This window comes from Haematobia irritans, chromosome 2 (genome assembly GCF_050003625.1).
Source record: "Haematobia irritans isolate KBUSLIRL chromosome 2, ASM5000362v1, whole genome shotgun sequence".
In the NCBI taxonomy this organism is placed as follows: Eukaryota; Metazoa; Arthropoda; class Insecta; order Diptera; family Muscidae; genus Haematobia; species Haematobia irritans.
The window spans coordinates 130,651,266-130,674,541 of NC_134398.1; positions in this window are offsets into that span (position 1 = coordinate 130,651,266).

Below are 23,276 nucleotides of genomic sequence, written 5' to 3' on the forward strand. Positions count from 1 at the left end.
TTAGTCCGATTGTCCTAAAATTTGGTATAGTGTCCTATTTCGGCTCAAAGACAATCCCTATTGATTTTGGAAAAAATCGGTTCAGATTTAGATATAGCTGCCATATATATTTTTCACCGATCTGGTCATAATTGGCGTGTATATCAACCGATCTTCCTAAAATTCCGTACATCCGAATATTTTATGAGTCTCGAAAAACTTACAAAATATCAGCCAAATTGGTTCAGATTTAGATATAGCTCCCATATATAGTTTTCGCCCGATTTGCACTCATATGACCACAGAGGTCAATTTTTAACTCCGATTTAGTTGAAATTTTGCACAGGGAGTAGAATTATCATTGTAGCTATACCTGCCAAATTTGGTTGAAATCGGTTCAGATTTAGATATATCTCCCATATATAGCTTTCGCCCGATTTACACTCATATGACCCCAGAGGCCAATTTTTAACTCCGATTTAGTTGAAATTTTGCACAGGGAGTAGAATTAGCATTGTAGCTATGCGTGCCAAATTTGGTTGAAATCGGTTCAGATTTAGATATAGCTCCCATATATATGTTTTTCTGATTTCGACACAAATGGTCAAAATACCAACATTTTCCTTGTAAAATCGCCACTGCTTAGTCCAAAAGTTGTAAAAATGACACTAATTTTCCTAAACTTCTAATACATATATATCGAGCGATAAATCATAAATAAACTTCTGCGAAGTTTCCTTAAAATTGCTCCAGATTTAAATGTTTCCCATAGTTTTGGCCCAATAGGGTTGAAATTTTGCACAGGGAGTAGATTTAGCATTGTAGCTATGCGTGCCAAATTTGATTGAAATCGGTTCAGATTTAGATATAGCTTCCATATATATTTTTCGCCCGATATGGACTTATATGCACTAGGAGTACAATTAGTAATATAGTAATGTGTGCCAAATTTGATTGAAATCGGTTCAGATTTAGATATAGCTCCCATATATATTTCGCCCGATATGGACTTATATGGCCCCAGAAGCCACAGTTTTACCCCAATTTACTTAAAATTTTGCACAAGAAGAACAATTAGTACTATAGTCAAGTGTGCAAAATTTTATTGAAATCGGTTCAGATTAAGATATATCTCCCATATATATCTTTCGCCCGATATGGACTAATACGGTCCCAGAAGCAAGAGTTTTACCCCAATTTGGTTGAAATTTTGCACAGGGAGTAGAATTAGCATTGTAGCTATGCGTGCCAAATTTGGTTGAAATCGGTTCAGATTTAGATATAGCTGCCATATATAGAGTTCGCCCGATTTACACTCATATGACCACAGATGCCAATTTTTAACTCCGATTTAGTTGAAATTTTGCACAGGGAGTAGAATTAGCATTGTTGCTATGCGTGCCAATCTTGGTTGAAATCGGTTCAGATTTAGATATAGCTCCCATATATATGTTTTTCTGATTTGGACAAAAATGGTCAAAATACCAACATTTTCCTTGTAAAATCGCCACTGCTTAGTCGAAAAGTTGTTAAAATGGCTCTAATTTTCCTAAACTTCTAATACATATATATCAAGCGATAAATCATAAATAAACTTTTGCGAAGTTACCTTAAAATTGCTTCAGATTTAAACGTTTCCCATATTTTTTTACTAACATTGTGTTCCACCCTAGTGCATTAGCCGACTTAAATTGTGAGTCTATAGATTTTGTAGAAGTCTATCAAATTCTGTCCAGATCGAGTGATATTTAAATGTATGTATTTGGGACAAACCTTTATCTATAGCCCCTAACACATTTGACGGATGTGATATGGTATCGAAAATTTAGATCTACAAAGTGGTGCAGGGTATAATATAGTCGGCACCGCCCGACTTTAGACTTTCCTTACTTGTTTTCTTCTATGTAAGGGGCCCATTACACTCATAAATCAACACTACCAATTTACCTACTGCATTACTGAGAAAGACAACACAAACACCACCGCCACAACAGAGCTATGATGACAACAATAACTGACTCGCAAGCTCAATGGATATGACATGGCAATGTCCACCTTTATGGCCCATTTCCACTTTTCCATTTTGATGGGTTTCTTTTGTTTTTGTTTCCGTTTCATTTACTCTGTCACATCCTTCAGACATCCTTATGTAGGCAGCCGTCCATCTAGTCATCTATCCATTGAGACGAAAACTTGCAAACATATGTTTGTATGTGTGTGTTTGTCTGCGTTTGTATGAGTCCAGTGTCTATACCATGACAAAATTCTAAGTAAATGTTTATATTAGAGGTGGTTATATTGTTTGAGTTGGTATCGTCGTTTTTGTTGTTGCAACATACTTCTTGTTCTTCTTCTTTTTGCCGTCAACAGTGGATCCTTTTTATATATTTTCAAGGAAAAATTAGATTTAGAATTTGTAAAAAATTCCTTAGCACCATATGAAATTTAAGATGGATCAACTTTTTCTAAAATTTAAGAAAATTAATGTAATTAAGTATTCATGTAATATGCACTCAAAACAGTTTGCGTGGATCCAATGGTTTTAACCATCCATTAAGGATTTTGATATTGATTCCGAGCCAAAGATGTGACTTCTTTAAAATAAATACATTTTTTAGGAGGCTATGTAACATTAGTGTTAGCATCTTTTGAATTAAAATTAGATACAGATTACCTTTTATTAATTAACCAAGTTCTTAACATACAAATAAGTGTCATTTTAAAAAATGAAAGTGCAACGGACTCAATAGGGAGCCACCGTGGTGCAATGGTTAGCTTGCCCGTCTTGCATACACAAGGTCGTGGGTTCGAATCCTCAGTAACATTTCTGAGTGTTTCAAAACTTCTCTAAGTGGTTTCACTGAGTGGTTTCACGGATCTGCTACATAAAGGAGGTCCCTTGTCATTGATCTTAACATGGAATCGGGCAGCACTCAGTGATAAGAGAGAAGTTCACCACACTGAAAAAAATATTGTCGTGAGGTCAAAGATTTCATGTCTTTAAAACACGAATACTAATTTTGCTTAGCATAGAAGACGCATTTCTCTAAAATAAAGTTATTTTCCTTGTCCAAAAGTCGATAAACTTTTCAATGAAGTCGTATTGTCCTTATAATTAAGTGATTTGACTTAAAAATGGGTATCTTAACATGAAAGAAAAAATTTATAGGCTAAGGTCAACTTGACTTTAATAATTCAGAAAAATTCTTTAAATTTAATGAAATTGTATTTAAATTTGTTGTCTTTTTGCATCTTGACTAAAAAGCAAAAAATCGTTCAAATAGAGGACATGTTTTTCAAAACTTTATTTTCAAGAAGTTTTTTACTTCAAACTTAGCATAATTTCTACTCGAAGTCGAGTCTTAATTTGGAAAATAAAGTTGCCGTTAACTCGTTTTTAAAGGACTTTGATAACATATGAAGAAAAAAAGCGGAGAAAGTGAAAAATTAAAATTTGCTTCCTAGAAGCAAGTACACAAAACCTAAATTTAAAAGAGAATTGTGTCTTAAAAGTATCCTTACTTGTATTCTCCGCTTCTTTGGCTCGGAATCAATACCAAATTTTTTAAAGTAAAGACAAAATCTTTGGAACCGAGTATGCTTTTTTTTCAGTGCACTGTTGTATCAAAATGGACTGAATAGTCTAAGTGAGCCTGATACATTGGGCTGCCACCTAACCTACCTACCTACCTATCTAGGTCGCAGTTTTGGCCCAACCAACATCAAATTTAGCACTTGTACCCTATTGATTTTGGAAGAAATCGGTTCAGATTAAGATATAGCTCCCATATATGGTGTATCTGTCGCCTGATATGTATTTATATGGCTCCCGAAGGCAGATTTTTAACCTGATAGTATCGTAAAGTATGCCAACTTTTTGTTAAAATCGGTTCAGATTTAGATATATATCGTTCTCTCAATTTAGACTCATAAGACCATCGTAGTTCAAAACTTCTTTCCGATTTACTTGAAATTTTACACAGAGAGCACAGTCAACATTTTAGCATTGTATTTATGCCAAATTTGGTCAAAATCGTCTCAGATTTAGACAAAGCCCCAATATATATAATTTCCAGTAAGGGTAAAAATGGCCAAAATACACAGATTTTCCTTGTAAAATCGCCCCTGCTAAGTAGAAAACTTAAACGAATTACTCAAATATTTCTATAACACTAACACATATTTATCGACCGATAAACTATAAATGTAATTTTGAAGTTGCCTAAAAATGGTTTCAGATTTAAATATCTCAAATATTTTGTGACTAACATTGTGTTCCATGCCTGGCCGTTAGCCAACTTTAAAGTGTATAGATTTTTATACCCTCCACCATAGGATGGGGGTATATAAATTTTGTCATTCCATTTGTAACTCATCGAAATATTGATCTAAGACCTCATAGAGTATATATATTTTGTATCGTGGTGAAATTCTGAGTCGATCTAAGCATGTCCGTCCGTCCGTCTGTTGAAATCACGCTAACTTCCGAACGCAACAAGCTATCGACCTGAAACTTGGCATAAGTAGTTGTTATTGATATAGGTCGGATGGTATTGCAAATGGGTCATATTGGACTACTTTTACGTATAGCCCTCATATAAAGCGACCCCTAGATTTGGCTTGCGTAGTTTTTTAGAGACGCAAATTTCATCCGATCCGGTTGAAATTTGGTACGTGGTATTAGTATATGATCTCTAACAATCGTGCAAAAATTGGTTCATATCGGTCCATAATTATATATAGCCCCCATATAAAACGAAATTTTGTACGTGGTGTTAGTATGTGGTCTCTAACAACCATGCTCATATTGGTCCATAATTATATAGTAAATAGCCCACATATAAATCGATTCTCAGATTTGGTTTTGGAGCCTCTTGGAGGAGCAAACTTCATCCGATTCGGTTGAAATTTGGTACATTGTGTTAGTATGGGGCCGCTAACAACCATACCGAACTTGGTCATTATCGGTCTATAGTCATATATAGCCCTTAGATAAACCGATTCTCAATCACACAAAAATTGGTCCATATCGGCTCATAATTGTATATATTTAGCCCCCATATAAAGCGAACCCCATATTTCAATTCTGTGTCTCTAATTATCGCGCAAAAGTTCATATCGGTTCCTAATTATTTGTAGACTTCCCTATATATACCTTTTTAGTCTAATATATATCACGTATGGACTAACGAACAATTTAAAAGACTACCACAATCACAATCTTTAGTAGAAGTTTCTACGCAATCCATGGTGGAGGGTAGAGAAGATTCGGCCTGGCCGAACTTACGGTCGTATATACTTGTTATACCTAAGGACCGATGTTGATTGCGAACCACACCTAAACGCCAAGTTTTTTTCCGAATTTTATTTGACATTTCTCTATTTCAGACTTACTCAATTTGAACCAATCCAACAACGTTTTAAATGGTTCCAAAAAATGGCAACAGTGGATGATCAATTTTCGAAGAAAATCATCTTCAGTGATGAGGCACATTTTCACCTCAGTGGATTCGTCAATAAACAGAGTTTCCGCATTTGGGCGAATGAGAATCCAAGAGTGATTGTCGAAAAACCTATGCACTCACAAAGAGTGACTGTTTGGTGCTGTTTATGGGCTGGTGGCATCATCGGGCCGTATTTTTTCCAAAAAGAGGCCGGACAGGCAGTTACTGTGAAAGGTGTTCGCTATCGTGAGATGATAACGAACTTTTTATGGCCCGAATTGGAAGATATGGATGTGGACGATATGTGGTTTCAGCAGGACGGTGCCACTTGCCACACAGCTAACGAAACAATGGCTATTTTGCGCAACAAATTCAATGGCCGTGTTATCTCACGTAATGGCGATGTCAATTAGCCGCCAAGATCATGTGATTTGACACCATTGGACTTTTTTCTTTGGGGTTATTTGAAAGAAAAGGTGTACGTTGCTAAGCCAGCAACAATTAAAGAGCTAAAGGATGAGATAATTCGGCACATTAACGGCATGGAACCTCCATTATGCCTCAGCGTCATTGAAAATTTGGACCATCGAATGAAGGTGTGCCATCGAGGTTGCGGCGCCCATTTGGCCGATATTTTGTTCCATACATAATTGAGTAATACCAATATATCATAATAAAATAAAATTACAATAATTTCCTAAATAGTTTGTGTTTTATTCAAAATCAACATCGGCCCTTGAAATTTTAACCACCCTTTATATCACCCAAAAAATTTGATTGATTTAACATAAATTATATTTAATCAAATTAAATCAAAAAATTATATAAAAATTAATTTAACTTAATTCAAATTAAACTCAAACTAAATTATAATAAAATTATATAAAATTATAAATAAACAAGTATATACAGCACTAAGTTCGGCCGGGCCGAATCTTAAATATCCACCACCATGAACCAAATATTAGGGTTTCATTTGACATTTCAGGAGGCCTTGAGGACACTTCCCGAAGATAAATTTTAAGATTTCATCTATGAGGACTATATCAGATTCTGGATTTATAAGAACCATGTTTGTTTGAGTTTTTGCGGAATCATTAACTTCTCTTGTAAGTGTGCAAGAAAATTATAAAATAACGTCTTGATTTGAAATCTTAAATCGGTAGAAGTAAAATCTGGAAATTTTGCATTGAGTTTCAAGCAATTTTCATGATCAGTGCGCCTTCTACACCCTCACCCTCGGTCTATATGGAGGCATTACTAAATGGACCGATAAAAACTTAATCCGATACACGTTTTTGTGAGCCTAAAATACCAGAATATTTCCAATTTCATGCAAATAGGATAAAAACTTTGGATTCTAGAAGCCCAAGAAGTAAAATCGGGAAATCGGTCTATATGGGGGCTATACCAAAATAGGGACCGATACTCACCATTTTCGGCACACCTCTTTATGGTGTATATATATTATAATTTCTAATATTTATGTAATGAATTTTTGTATTTATGTACATATTTTGATTTAAAAACACAACGTCAACAATAAAAGTAATGTGAACTAAATAAACATCCATTTTTTTTTTAATTAAGTTGAGATTGTATGAGTGGGTCAAATTGACCCAAAACAAAATATGTGTGGTATATTTCGAAACATAGCAGAAGGGTTAATATGGTATCGAAAATGTAGATCTACAAAATGGTTATGAATATATAATAAAAAATGGAAAAAAATAAAAAATGCCTGCTTCTTTTTTGTTAATGGTATACGAGGAAACTCATTTTCTGAAACACGGATTCAAAGGCAATTATCTTTTGTTTATTTTTGTAAGAGTTCAGAGCCGAGCTACTAATTAAGACGATGCTCAAAAACTTTTAACGCCGTTATAAATAATCTTTATGTTCGCACTAAAATCGATTACAAATTAAATTAATTAATTTCAAAAATTCAAAATTGCCGAATATTTTGTATTTTACGCTTTTTTTACTAAACAAAACAAATAATTTTGTGAAGCAAAATATTTTTACTACCGACGGCGAGAACTCTTAACGCAGTTTATTATAATTGACTGACTCTTGCATGCGACGCTTTGCAGAAGTAATGTTGCCCAATCGTTTATAGCAATTCTGGGATCAAAAATATTGTTTTCATTTATTTTATTTCCTTCAAAAAGTAGTTTGTTTTTATTTAAAATGTAAGAATAATCGTACTCATACAAAATTCGTTGATAATTAACAAGCTATAACATCATTTTTCGCAATTACAAAAGTTTCAATGCGCTTTCTCAAAATCTTGCAACACCGTCATTTCGAACTTACATAAAATCAGCTACTTTTAAACAAACAATAATTTTTAGCAACAAGTGGAAGGAAAATCTTGGCCAATTTGTAATACATTCTTAAATTTTGCTTTTAAGAGGGCTTTCGTACTAATTTATTATCCAATACTTAGGTTAGGTTAGGTTAAAGTGGCAGCCCGATTAAGATTCAGTCTCACTTAGACTATTCAGTCCATTGTGATACCACATTAACTAAAAGTACCTATTACATATGGGCACTTCTAGTTTTAACCGCTGAACCTTCTTGATTATTTTTCTTTGTTGAACCAACCAGATTGTTCCAAAAATATTAGCAGACTGTTTAAGTTAACGTTTTCCAGATCCGCCAGTAATCTGAAGCTATATGCTCCTAAAAGTTGCTTGCGCTTTACACAAAATGCAGGACACTCACACAAGAGGTGTTTAATTGATTCTTTTTCCTTCGCATCATGACAGCTCATACAATAGTCATTATACTTCGCGCCAATAGTTTTTGCAAAATCTCCTATCAGGCAGCGACCCGTAATAGCAGATATCAGGAGTGATACCTGACGTCTCGAGAACATTAGCATATCTAGTGTGCGGTTTAAGTTGAAATGGGGCCATATTTGCTTGGTGTCGTTACAACCCTTGCAATTCTCCCATCGAACATTTGCCATCGTAACAGCCTTCCCACGCAGCATGAGCTTGCAGGTAGCTAGGGGCATACCAACAAATTCTAGTTCCCCTGGAATATGTAAGGTAGTCCCTAGCCTTGCTAACTCATCCGCTTCGCAGTTCCCCGGTATGTTCCTATGGCCAGGCACCCATATTAGGTGAATATTGTACTGCTCAGCCATCTCATTGAGAGATTTGCGGCAATCGATGGCCGTTTTCGAGTTGAGGAACACAGAGTCCAAGGATTTTATTGCAGGTTGACTGTATGAGTATATATTAATGCCCACATTTTTTGGAACATTACTTCTCAGCCAATTCGCCACCTCTCTTATTGCTAATATTTCAGCCTGAAAAACACTACAGTGATTAGGTAATCTTTTCGCTATTTGAAGTTCCAGATTACTAGAATACACTCCGAAACCCACCCGTCCATCCAATTTGGAGCCATCAGTGTAGAAATCTATATATTCTTTATTCCCCGGGGTATGTGTGCACCACGCCTCACTGTTGGGGATTAGAGTCTCAAACTTTTTGTCGAAAAGTGGACTCGCCAAAGTGTAATACACTACTTTAGGCACATCTGACATTATTTTGAGGACAGAACTGTAACCGTAACCATTTTCCGACCACAGCGATAGTTCGCGCAACCGCACAGCCGTTGTTGCAGCTGACTGTTTGGCCAAAATGTCTAAAGGCAATAGATGCATCATGACATTAAGGGAATTTGTTCCTGTCTTGCTGAATGCGCCTGAAATACACAAACACGCCATACGCTGAACTTTATCTAAACAAGTCGGTTTCTGAAGTGCCGGCCACCAGACTACAACACCATATAGCATTATAGGTCTAACCACTGCCGTGTATAGCCAATGCACAATTTTTGGTTTCAGTCCCCACTTTTTTCCTATTGCCTTTTTGCACGAGTACAAAGCTACAGTTGCCTTTCTCGCCCTTTCTTCAATATTAAGCTTAAAGTTCAGCTTCCTGTCCAAAATAACGCCAAGGTATTTTGCACATTCACCAAAGGGAATTTCAATACCCCCTAAGGAAATAGCCTAACCGTGGGAGTTTTGCGATCGTTGCAGTACATGACTAATTCTGTCTTTGCAGGATTTACCCCAAGACCATTGTCTTTCGCCCATTGTTTAGTCATCCGGAGGGCCCTCTGAATAATATCTCTGATTGTGGATGGGAATTTTCCCCTGACTGCCAGAGCTACATCATCTGCGTATGCCACCACTTTTATCCTTTCTTTTTCTAGAGTAACGAGAAGGCTATTTATAGCAACATTCCAAAGAAGAGGTGATAGAACTCCTCCTTGGGGAGTGCCTCTGTTCACATACTTTTGTATGTTTGCTTGTCCTAGTGTGGCTGAAATACGTCTCTTCATTAGCAGTTCGTCTAACAGCCTGAGTATACATGGATCAACATTCAGAGTTGTCAGTCCATTTAATATCGAGCTCGGATGGACATTATTGAACGCCCCTTCGATGTCTAGAAACGCCACTATTGTGTATTCTTTGACAGATAGTGAGCTTTCAATAAGCTGACTAGTTCATGTAGTGCGGTCTCAGTAGACCTGCCCTTCGAGTATGCATGCTGTCGTTTCGAGAACAAACTTGAATCGATGCTAGTTCTAAGATAAATATCTATCATCCTCTCCAGAGTCTTAAGTAGGAATGAGGATAAGCTGATTGGTCGGAAATCCTTCGCCCTCGAGTGAGAGGCTTTTCCCGCTTTAGGTATGAAAACGACCTTTGTTTCCCTCCACTTTCCTGGGATATATGATAAGTTGATACATCCTTTATATATCACCGACAACCAGGGGATAATTTTGTCAGTTACAGCTTGTAACTCCGCCGGAGTAATTCCATCAGGTCCAGGGGATTTGAATGGTCCAAAGCTATTTAGCGCCCATCTTATTCTAGTTTCCGATACAATTTCCTCGACAGGAAACGACCGCTGAGCAACTGTGGCACCGCCAGTACATGGTTCAACCGTCTGATTTCCAGGAAAATGTGTGTCCAATAGTACCTCCAGCGTCTCCTCACTGGACGTTGTCCAATTGCCCTCCGATGTTTTAATGAAACCTGGAGCGGAGTTGGTGGATGCTAGAACCTTCCGTAGTCTGGAAGCCTCGGACGTATTCTCAATACTGCTGCAGTAAGCATTCCAAGAGTTATGCTGAGCCTTTCTCAGTTCTCGCTTGTATCCTCTCAGATTCTTCTTGTAAGCGTCCCAGTCCTCAGGGGTTCTGGTGGACTTTGCCTTGTTAAAGAGCTTCCTGCAGGATTTCCTCATATTACTTAATTCCGTAGACCACCATGGTGGTCGATGTTTCCCCCTTGGCTTTCCGCTAGGGCATGCAGCTTTCAGTGAGATGTTGAAGGCCTTAGTAATCCGCTCCACTGCGTGTTCGATATCTTGCACATTTCTCATATTTGTCTCTGTTATTTCCGGTATCATCATATTGAACGATTCCCTATACCTATTCCAGTCAGCTTTCCTAACATTTGGCGAAAATACGGTCTTGGTGATATGAACATCAAATTTGAAACTGATGTAGCGATGATCTGAGAAGCTGTGTTCACTCAAAACATGCCACTCAGATATCATTTCATTCAGTTCTTGCGAGGCCAAAGTGATGTCCAAAACCTCTTGCCTGTTTTTAGTGACAAAGGTTGGGGCATCTCCCTTGTTGCAAACTACCAGATTAGTACGCAAAATAAACTCTATTAGCGACTCTCCCCTTGCATTAGTATCACTACTTCCCCATATAAAGGGTGATTCTTTTGAGGTTAGGATTTTCATGCATTAGTATTTGACAGATCACGTGGGATTTCAGACATGGTGTCAAAGAGAAAGATGCTCAGTATGCTTTGACATTTCATCATGAATAGACTTACGATCTGCCACAACGTCGAATTTTCAGTGAATGGGCCCTAGAAAAGTTGGCAGAAAATCCGCTTTTTTATCGACAAATTTTGTTCAGCGATGAGGCTCATTTCTGGTTGAATGGCTACGTAAATAAGCAAAATTGCCGCATTTGGAGTGAAGAGCAACCAGAAGCCGTTCAAGAACTGCCCATGCATCCCGAAAAATGCACTGTTTGGTGTGGTTTGTACGCTGGTGGAATCATTGGACCGTATTTTTTCAAAGATGCTGCTGGACGCAACGTTACGGTGAATGGCGATCGCTATCGTTCGATGCTAACAAACTTTTTGTTGCCAAAAATGGAAGAACTGAACTTGGTTGACATGTGGTTTCAACAAGATGGCGCTACATGCCACACAGCTCGCGATTCTATGGCCATTTTGAGGGAAAACTTCGGAGAACAATTCATCTCAAGAAATGGACCGGTAAGTTGGCCACCAAGATCATGCGATTTGACGCCTTTAGACTATTTTTTGTGGGGCTACGTCAAGTCTAAAGTCTACAGAAATAAGCCAGCAACTATTCCAGCTTTGGAAGACAACATTTCCGAAGAAATTCGGGCTATTCCGGCCGAAATGCTCGAAAAAGTTGCCCAAAATTGGACTTTCCGAATGGACCACCTAAGACGCAGCCGCGGTCAACATTTAAATGAAATTATCTTCAAAAAGTAAATGTCATGGACCAATCTAACGTTTCAAATAAAGAACCGATGAGATTTTGCAAATTTTATGCGTTTTTTTTTTTTTTTAAAAAGTTATCAAGCTCTTAACAAATCACCCTTTACTATGATGCGCATTCGCATCGCATCCCATAATGAGTTTCGTCTTTGTTTTCAGTGACTCCTCAACTAAGGTCTTAACGGCACATGGAGGCATCTCCCTGTCATGTCCCATATAGACCGAAGATACCCAATATTTGCATTTGGCTATTTCTAAATTGGCAACGACAGTGTCTGCATTGCACATTGAAGGAAGCAGAAACAAGTTAAGCTCGTTTTTAGCAATTATACAGGCTCGAATTACATCATTACCAGTATACTACAATAGTTTGAACCCCGGAGTACTTAATTCACATATTTTGTTTCTATAAACATATGGTTCTTCAATAAGAACTATGTCTATGTCCCCTTTCATCAGGAGAACTTTTAAGGCAGCACATGCAGCCTTACAATGATGAAGATTTATCTGGAGGATCCGTAGGACCATCGAGATTTTCAACAACCGTCACATCAGCCGCTTCAATCGAGTCATCAAGAATGTCCTCTTCAGAGATATCGGTGACTCTCGCAATAACCATAGGTTCAACTTTGGTGAGTTCTGAGGCAGTAGAAGCCTCCTCACGCATACGGTATCTATCCATGTCTTCAAATGTCTTGGTATCCCCCTCGACTTCGCAAGAGGATCCGCTTACTTCTGATTCAGACGGAGGCTTGTCCATTTCTGAATCCTTTAGCTGATCGTTTTTATACACCTTCATTTGGATATAATGAAAGCCATAACATACACGGCCCTGGGACTTTGCTAGATGTGGCAAAGACTGAGTGTTCAATATAAACACTGCATGCCGTCTTGGCCCATCCACTTCATCCAAACGGCCAACCTTCCAATCAGCTGTTGGAAGATCTGGATTGCATTGTTTCAGTCTATTTAAAATAGATTCAGGGTCAGGAGGGTTTGCAGGTATCCACGCATGTGCTCTTGGTCTAGCCGGTATGTCTTTCTTCTCGACTAACTCTAGAGCAGCTCCTTCCCAAACTTCACCAATTAGTATCAGAGCAGCTTTAAAACATTCTATAGACCTCTGGTCCTCAAATGCGACTAGATTAAATCGTCCTTGATACCAACCAGCCTCTTGGCTGGTTGCGGGAGCAGTTCCCCGCAAGTATTTCATGTGAAACCCAGAACATATACGATTGTGTTCCATCCCACGGCATTAGCCGACATAAATTGTAAGTCTATAAATTTTGTAGTAGAAATTTTGTCAGATTTAAATAATTAATAAATTAAAAAATAATTAATTTTTCTTAAAATTGTCAAATATCGTATTTGCTAAGACTTGGATGTGCTTTAAAAGATTTTTTATTGGTTGGAAATTAAATAATATAAAAATTAAATTATTTTTATTTCAATCAAATAAGGACCAAAATAGAAAAAATCTGATTGTATCACTATTTCTCCCCTTCAAAACCACTGTCAAAATACTGCTACTCCTGGGATAACGATGTATGAATAGGTCTATTGCAATTTCTTCTATTTGGGTTTAAGAATGATAGTGTTTAAGTATACTACCACTGAATGTGTGTGTATATGTGAATATTTTCCATGTATTTATTCTTCTTCCTAGTATTTACTCTGCTGTAACTAAATTAATTGAAACATTTCGCTTTTATTTTTTGTGCAAAACTTCATCAACGTGTTCTTCCTGTTTTTCAGGTTCCGGTACTTTATTGCTATGAGATCTTCTTTGTAGATAATTCAGTAGACAGACTTTTGTTCTGCTTAATGGTTTTCTATATACTGGGCAGTTTTCATTTTGTTTAGTTATTAAAAATCGCACAGCGAACATACACATGCACTAATACATGATGTTTACTGTCCCTGTTTAGTCCTTTTATCCTTGGTATAGTTTCTATTGCGTGAAAATGGTGTTGCTGATTTGCCAGTGAAAATTACTATTTATACTGTCTTTAGACTTCCGTTGTAAAATTATTGCGAATAAATCTAAACAATATTGTATATAATAAGATTTCTTTTGAGATTTATATTTCCCTTGAATATTTCAGGAAACAGTGTGGAAGCATTTCTTCTGCTAATGATTATTAACCGGATCTACTTTTATATCAAAGAGATCTTCATTGCTTATCCTAAGCGAAATTTGGTTGGTTTATTCCGATTTATGAAATTTTTCACTGGGAGTAGAATACAGCAGTATTCGCTTATATTTAGATATAGCTCCCATATATATGTACGCCTGATTTGGGGAAATAGGGGAGAATTTTTCATATTTTTTACCCATTTTCATTGGGATTTTACTACACTTGACTTGATATTTTACACCGAGAATATATTTAACGAATTTGATCCGATTCGTTTCAGATTTAGATAAAGCATCTATATTTTATTCTTACGGTTTAGGCTAATATGGCCAAAATGCTGACATTTAACACAAAATTATGTGATTGTTTCCCTATATTGTAGTCAGATGCTACACACCGTAATGCCAGATAGAAAAGACACCGGCTTGTGTAAATGTAGCCCGATTTGGCCAAATAATATCTCACAACCCATAATTGGTCACGTATCTTTGCGAGATCTAGCCAATATCGTTGTAACATCACCATTGCTAAGTAGCAATAATTGTCAAATTAGCCCATACCTGTAATAAATATGAGGAACAGGGTATTATATGTTTGGTTAGGTATAGTGACAGGCTCAAATAGACTATTCAGTCCTTTGTGATACCACAGAGCTAAACTTCTCTCTTATCACTTTTTTTATAGTCGAGTCCGCCGTTCCAAATTGCAGTAAAACCACTTAGAGAAGCTTTTGAAACACTCAGAAATGTAACCAGCATTACTGAAGTGGAATAATCTACCGCTGGTGTTTGGTCGAAGTATGTATGCACGGGGGCATGTTAACCATTGCACCACGGTGGCTCCCTATTATAAGTTAGTGCTTATGTTTTCAACACCCAGAAGGAGACGAGGTAGGCACATGGTGTCTTTGACAATATTGCTCAGGGCCGGTCTCCTGGTCAATATAGCCATGTCCGCCTGTCCTTCCATCTGCTTGTGAACACATGTTTGTAATCAAAGTCCAGTTCGCAGTTTTGTCCAATCGACTTCAAATTTGGCACAAGTTTTTGTTTTGAGAGAAATCGGTTTAGATTTTGATATAGCTCACATGTATATCTTTCGCCCTATATGCATTTGTATGGCCCCAGATGCCTAGATTTTCCCTGATTTGCTTGAAATTTTGCACAAGGAGTACAAACAGTAGTAGATTTAGATAAAGCTCCCATATATATCTGTAAATCTTCTTTAGACTTTCCGTACTTGTTATACCCTCCACCATAGGATGGGGGTATATTAACTTTGCCATTCCGTTTGTAACACATCGAAATATTGCTCTAAGACCCCATAAAGTATATATATTCTGGGTCGTGGTGAAATTCTGAGTCGATCTGAGCATGTCCGTCCGTCTGTTGAAATCACGCTAACTTCCGAATGAAACAAGCTATTGACTTGAAACTTGGCCCAAATAGTTGTTATTATTAGATGTAGGTCGGATGGTATTGTAAATGGGCCATACGGGCCACTTTTACGTATAGCCCCCATATAAACGGACCCCAAAATTTGGCTTGCGATAGCTCTAAGAGAAGCAAATTTCATCCGATCCGGCTGAAATTTTGGTACTGGTGTTAGTATATGGCCTCTAACAACCATGCAAAAATTAGTCCTTATCGGTCCACATTTACGTATAGCCCCCATATAAACGGAACCTCAAATTTGGCTTGCGATTGCTCTAAGAGAAGCAAATTTCATCCGATCCGGCTGAAATTTGGTACACGGTGTTAGTATATGGTCTCTAAAACCACGCAAAAATTGGTCCATATCGGTCCATAATTACATATAGCCCCCATATAAACCGATCCCCCGATTTGGCTTGCGGAGCCTCTAAGAGAACCAAATTTCATCCGATCCGGCTGAAATTTGGTACATGGTGTCTAACAACCTGCAAAAATTGGTTCATATAGCCCCCATATAAACCGATCCCCTGATTTGGCTTGCGGAGCCAGATCGGATGAAATTTGGTACGTGGTGTTAGTATATGGTCTCTAACAACCATGCAAGAATTGGTCCATATCGGTCCATAATTATATATAGCCCCCATATAAATCGATCCCCAGATTTGTCCTCCGGAGCCTCTTGGAGGAGCTAAATTCATCCGATACGGTTGAAATTTGGAACATGGTGTTAGAATTTGGTCTCTAACAAACACGCAAGAATTGGTCCGAATAAATATTGTAATAATGTATAGTTTAAATGATTTGGAAATTGAACCAGCCTGCATTGATATCAGGCTAACATAAAAATAATGGTCCATAATTATATATAGCCCCCATATAAACCTTTCCCCAGATTTGATATCCGGAGCCTCTTGAAGGAGCAAAATTCATCGGATCCGGTTGAAATTTCCAACGTGGTGTTTCTATAGAAACTCTAAACTTAATTATATACGTATTTAATCGGCCTTTTTTAGTTTAATATATACCACTATGTGGTATATATTACGGTGTTAGGAAGTTTTAAGATACCTTGCCATCGGCAAGTGTTACCGCAACCCAAGTAATTCGATTGTGGATGACAGTCTTCAGTAGAAGTTTCTACGCAATCCATGGTGGAGGGTACATAAGCTTCGGCCTGGCCGAATTTACGGTCGTGTAAATCGCTTCGGATTTAAATACATGTATATTCCAATAAATTTGATGAATTTAAGATGGTCTACACGGCGGTTAAGGGTATAATATAGTTAACCCCGCCCGACGTTAGACTTTACTTACTTGTTTCATTTAAAGTTCACTAGTATACACCGAAAAAAAGTAAATTGTTTTATAGGAAGAATAAACTAACTCGCACGAATATTGAACTAAATTTTACTTTTTAACTGCAGTTCTCGACATTACCCCCTCTCATAGAAGAAAAATTAACTAAAATTAAAGAAGAAAGTCATTGGTGCCAAATCATGACCATTTTAACCATACAGTAGTTCATTCTTACTATTTTTGGGAATAGTACGAAAATTTTCATTTGCTTTAGTTCATATTGAACTTATGTGTACGGTCATTGAACTGAGTAGTTCTTAAATGTTAGAGACATACTTAAAAAAACGAAGTTTTCATTGGGCTGTGGAAAATTTCGCAAAAAATAATAAAATTCAACTACAAACAAATATTTTTTTGCAATAAAAATAAGTTGAATCTAGCGTTTTTTTCTGTGTAGTCATTCCATTTGGAATTCTGAAACAATCTAATTATATTGATAAGCTAAAATACGATTGAAAAATAATTTAGGTTTTATAAAATTTTTATTATTTGATTTAATTCTTTTTACTGCTATATTTTAGAAGGTGTTGGAAATAGCCCATTAAAATAACATTGTTTTACATTTCACGAAGTCAACTTCGGAATAGTCAAACAAATCTGGCTCTACGCCACATCCATGGTAGTACAGTAATGAAATAGACAAACAGCCATAACAGATTTTAATTTCACCTTAACTTAAAAAAAACATTAAATTCTACATTATCCCCTAAAGTAAATGATTTCATTCGTCTAGAGGGTACTTGGAGAAAAACTAAGAATCCACTAGTAATTCTGGCACAAATCATTTACAATCTACAGTCACGATTCTGATGAATGTTACTCTTTAGACATCTTATGAACCCCGTTGTATGCCATCCAATTAACAATTTTTGCTTTCGTTTGCCATTTTATTAATACACAATTCTCGGAATTCTTTACATGTAGTGGGATTTGGATGTTATTGGTAAATTAAAGTTCACCGCCCAAGCGTGACTATAATTAAACCGAGAGATGAATGAACAGGCACAAGGAATAAAATTTTTCTCAACAGTACTTTATGCGAGGAGTGCGTACAGCAACAAAAAAAAAAATTATATATTTTTGTGAATTTATTGAGCAATGACCGAACGGTCAGCTAACCTTAGAGCAAAACCTGCCAGCCAGCCGTCCTTAGTCAACATCCAGGCAATTCAAATGTTGGCACAAATACCACCAGTCCATTAGCTTGTTGGTCTAGTTCAGTACACAAGATTGCTGTGTGATTCTTTATTAAGTATTTACACGCGTCCTTTGGGGGATGGATACCACATTCGAAGACATTTAATTGCTTCGTTTGTCTTAGGGAACTTACATGGACATGAGCTGACCTCAAGCGAAAATGGAAATCAGTCAGATGCACAGTGGTATAAATGCAAATGTTTACAACAAAGAACTAGACGATGGCCTATTCGAAATATTATACGATCGTATGTCTACAATATCGACTGATAGCTGATAGAAACTCATGAGCAAAAAATATTAACATTTTTTATCTGATGTTAATACGAATGCTCGAAATTCTGACGGCCGAATTTTGTGTACCCTCTAGTGTGACTCACATAAATCTATTGTACCGCGTTTAATTTCAAGTGAAAATTCAGCTGCTTGTTTTCTACACAGCAAAATATATCTGCAATATTTTGAAATACGTAATTGAACTTAAATAAATACTGAATTGAAAAATTATTTAATAAAATTAATTTTTCAAGCAAAAATTACACATAAAAATTAATTGAATCAATTAGATTGGTTACTTTTTATACCACACTATGGAGCAGGGTATTATAAGTTAGTGCATATGCTTGCAATATCCAGAAAGAGACGAGATAGACACAATATTGCTCAGGTCCCTGAGTCGATTCAGCCATGTTCGTCTGTCCATCCGTCTGTATGTGAACACATTTTTGTAATCAAGGTCTTAGTGGCTTTTTTACTCCAATCCATTTCAAATTTGGCACAAGTATGTGGTTTTGGGCCAGAAAAGAACCCTGTGTATTTTGGAATAAATCGGTTCAGTTTTAGATATAGTTCCCATATATATCTTTCGCCCGATATCTACTAATATGGCTCCAGAAGCCAGAATTTCAGCCTGAAGTGCTTTAAATTTTGCACAAAGAATGCAATTGATAGTGTCGTAAAGCGTGCCGAATTTGGTTGAAATCGGTTCAGATTAAGATATATCGCCCGATTGAGCACCGAGGACGGTGAACGCAGTGGACGCCCGAAAGAGGTGGTTACCGACGAAAACATCAAAAAAATCCACAAAATGATTTTAAAAATTAAGTTGATCGAGATAGCACAGGCCTTAAAGATATCAAAGGAACGTGTTGGTCAAATCATTCATCAATATTTGGATATGCGGAAGCTCTATGCAAAATGGATGCCGCGCGAGCTCACATTTGACCTAAAGCAACAACGTGTTGATGATTCTGAGCGGTGATTGCAGCTGTTAACTCGTAATACACACGAGTTTTTCCGTCGATATGTGACAATGGATGAAACATGGCTCCATCACTACACTCCTGAGTCCAATCGACAGTCGGCTGAGTGAACTGCGACCGGTGAACCGTCTCCGAAGCGTGGAAAGAGTCAAAAGTCCGCTGGAAAAGTAATGGGATGCGCTTGGAATAATTTTTATCGATTATCTTGAGAAGGGAAAAACCATCAACAGTGACTATTATATGGCGTTATTGGAGCGTTTGAAGGTCGAAATCGCGGCAAAACGGCCCCATATGAAGAAGAAAAAAGTGTTGTTCCACCAAGACAACGCACCGTGCCACAAGTCATTGAGAACGATGGCAAACATTCATGAATTGGGCTTCGCATTGCTTCCCCACCCACCGTATTCTCCAGATCTGGCCCAGCGACTTTTTCTTGTTCTCAGACCTCAAAAGGATGCTCGCAGGGAAAAAATTTGGCTGCAATGAAGAGGTGATCGCCGAAACTGAGGCTTATTATTGAGGCAAAACCGAAGTAGTACTACCAAAATGGTATCAAAAAATGGAATGTCGTTATAATCGTTGTATCGCTCTTTAAGGGAACTATGTTGAGTAATAAAAACAAATTTTGGCAAAAAAAATGTTTTTTTTTGTTAGACCTGGGACTTATCAGCCAACCAGTTATTGTGTACCAAATTTTGCCTTAGGCAAATTCCTCATATGTATAGTTTCCTCCAATTTGGGCAAATATGGCCAAGATATTCACATTTCCTTGTAAAATCGCCGCTGCAAAAAAAGAAAGCTTGTAAAAGTAACTATAATTTTCATATACCTCGAATATATCTCTCCACCGATATTGGATCGGTGGAGATCCAATATCCAATTCTTAAAATACAATAAATTTTAAGAATTTGAGATGGTATCGTATTGTAGATCTACAAAATGATGCAGGGTATATAGTCGGCCTCGACTTTAGACTTTTTATACCTTCCACCATAGGATGGACGGTATATTAACTTTGTCATTCCGTTTGTAACACATCGAAATATTGTTCTAAGACCCCATAAAGTATATATATTCTGGGTCGTGGTGAAATTCTGAGTCGATCTGAGCATGTCCGTCCGTCCGTCTGTTGAAATCACGCTAACTTCCGAACGAAACAAGCTATCGACTTGAAACTTGGCACAAGTAGTTGTTATTGATGTAGGTCGGATGGTATTGCAAATGGGCCATATCGGTTCACTTTTACGTATAGCCCCCATATAAACGCACCCCCAAATTTGGCTTGCGAGGCCTCTAAGAGAAGCAAATTTCATCCGATCCGGCTGAAATTTGGTACATGGTGTTAGTATATGGTCTCTAACAACCATGCAAAAATTGGTTCACATCGGTCCATAATTATATATAGCCCCCATAAAAACCGATCCCCCGATTTGGCTTGCGGAGCCTCTAAGAGAAGCAAATTTCATCCGATACGGCTGAAATTTGGTATATGGTGTTAGTATATGGTCTCTAATAACCATGCACAAATTGGTCCACATCGGTGCATAATTATATATAGCCCCCATATAAACCGATCCCCCGATTTGGCTTGCAGAGCCTCTAAGAGAAACAATTTTCATCTGATCCGGCTGAAATTTGGTACATGGTGTTAGTATATTGTCTCTAACAACAATGCAAAAATTAGTCCATATCGGTCCATAATTATATATATCCCCCATATAAACCGATCCCCCGATTTGGCTTGCGGAGCCTCTAAGAGAAGCAAATTTCATCCGATCCGGCTGAAATTTGGTACATGGTGTTAGTATATGGTCTCTAATAACTATGCAAAAATTGGTTCACATCGGTCCATAATTATATATAGCCCCCATAAAAACCGATCCCCCGATTTGGCTTGCAGAGCCTCTAAGAGAAACAATTTTCATCTGATCCGGCTGAAATTTGGTACATGGTGTTAGTATATTGTCTCTAACAACCATGCAAAAATTAGTCCATATCGGTCCATAATTATAAATAGCCCCCATATAAACCGATCCCCCGATTTGGCTTGCGGAGCCTCTAAGAGAAGCAAATTTCATCCGATCCGGCTGAAATTGGGTACATGGTGTTAGTATATGGTCTCTAACAACCATGCAAAAATTGGTTCACATCGGTCCATAATTATATATAGCCCCCGTATAAACCGATCCCCCGGTTTGGCTTGCGGAGCCTCTAAGAGAAGCAAATTTCATCCGATCCGGCTGAAATTTGGTACATGGTGTTAGTATATGGTCTCTAACAACTATGCAAAAATTGGTTCACATCGGTCCATCATTATATATAGCCCCCATATAAACCGATCCCCAGATTTGACCTCCGGTGCCTTTTGGAGAAGCAAAATTCATCCCATCTGATTGAAATTTGGTACGTGGTGGTAGTATATGATATTTAACAACCATCCCAAAGGTGGTCCATATCAGTCCATAATCATATATAGCACCATATAAACCGATCCCGAGATTTGGTTTTGGAGCCACTTGGTGGAGCAAATTTCATCCCAGTCAGTTGAAATTTGGTACATTGTGCTAGTATAAGGCCGTTAACAACCATGCCTAACTAGGTCCATATCGGTCTATAGTTATATATGGCCCTCAGATAAATCGATCCCCAATCACACAAAAATTGGTCCATATCAAGTTCATAATTCTATATAGCCCCGATATAAGCGACCCCCATATTTCAATTCTTGCTCTCTACGTACAATGCAAAAGTCCATGTCGATTCATATTTATTTGTACACTTACCTACACATAACTTTTTTGTCTAATATATACCACGTATGGACTAACTCACAATTTAGAAAACGATGTTAAGAAGTTTTAAGATACCACAACCCAAGTAATTCGATTGTGGATGACAGGCTTTCGTAGAAGTTTCTACGCAATACATGGTGGAGGGTACACAAGATTCGGCCTGGCCGAACTTACGGCCGTATATACTTGTTTTTTCTAAAAGTTCGAAAATTTTTCACAAAAAGTGCGAAAGTTTTTTATAAAAAGTACTAAATTGTTTCATTAAAAGTATGTAACAATTTCATAAAAATATGAAAATTTTTCGTAAAAGGTACGAAACAATTTCATAAAAAGAACGTAATTGCTTCATTAAAAGTATGAAACTTTTTCATAAATAGTACGAAATGGTTTCTTACAAACTACGAAAATTTTTGGAAGGATTTTTCTTCCTAAAAATATAGAAATATTTCGTACTTTTAATGAAAAGTTTCTTTGGTTGCAAAACAATGACAAATTTCGTACTTTAACAAAGAAAATTCTTTTAATGTATAAGAGAGACTTTCGGAACGAATTCTTCAATACTCGAAAAAAGCAAGTGGTTCACAATTGGTAACAATCGCATGCGTAATGGATCACATTCCATTTGTAAGCAACACAATGCTGAAAATTAGCAACGTGTATGAGAAGTGATTATACTCAGATAAGTTTCTAAAAGAAACTTAAGCTTTTTATCGTGGCTGATTTTCTAATTGGATCATACTGAAACTGTTGGTTAAACTTCCCAAATTAGTTCATATCAAATTTGATTACCTTATTTTATCTAACTGGTATAGAGAATATTTCTCTTCAGTGTACGCACTTTTCAAATAGAAATTCTTTAATTATGTATGCAATGAAATAGCCTATGTTAGATGAAACATTGACATGGAATCGAATAAAATCCATTATAGAAATTTAAGAAGAGATTCAGGTAAAATATTTAAGCTAAACGACAATGGACAATGTACTCATACTCATTGATGAACCAGCATATACTATTCGTGTGAGTGTGTGAGTGGAGGAGAGTGTGCATGTGAACAGGGCAGTGGGAGAGAGTAGTTTATTGAGTTGTGT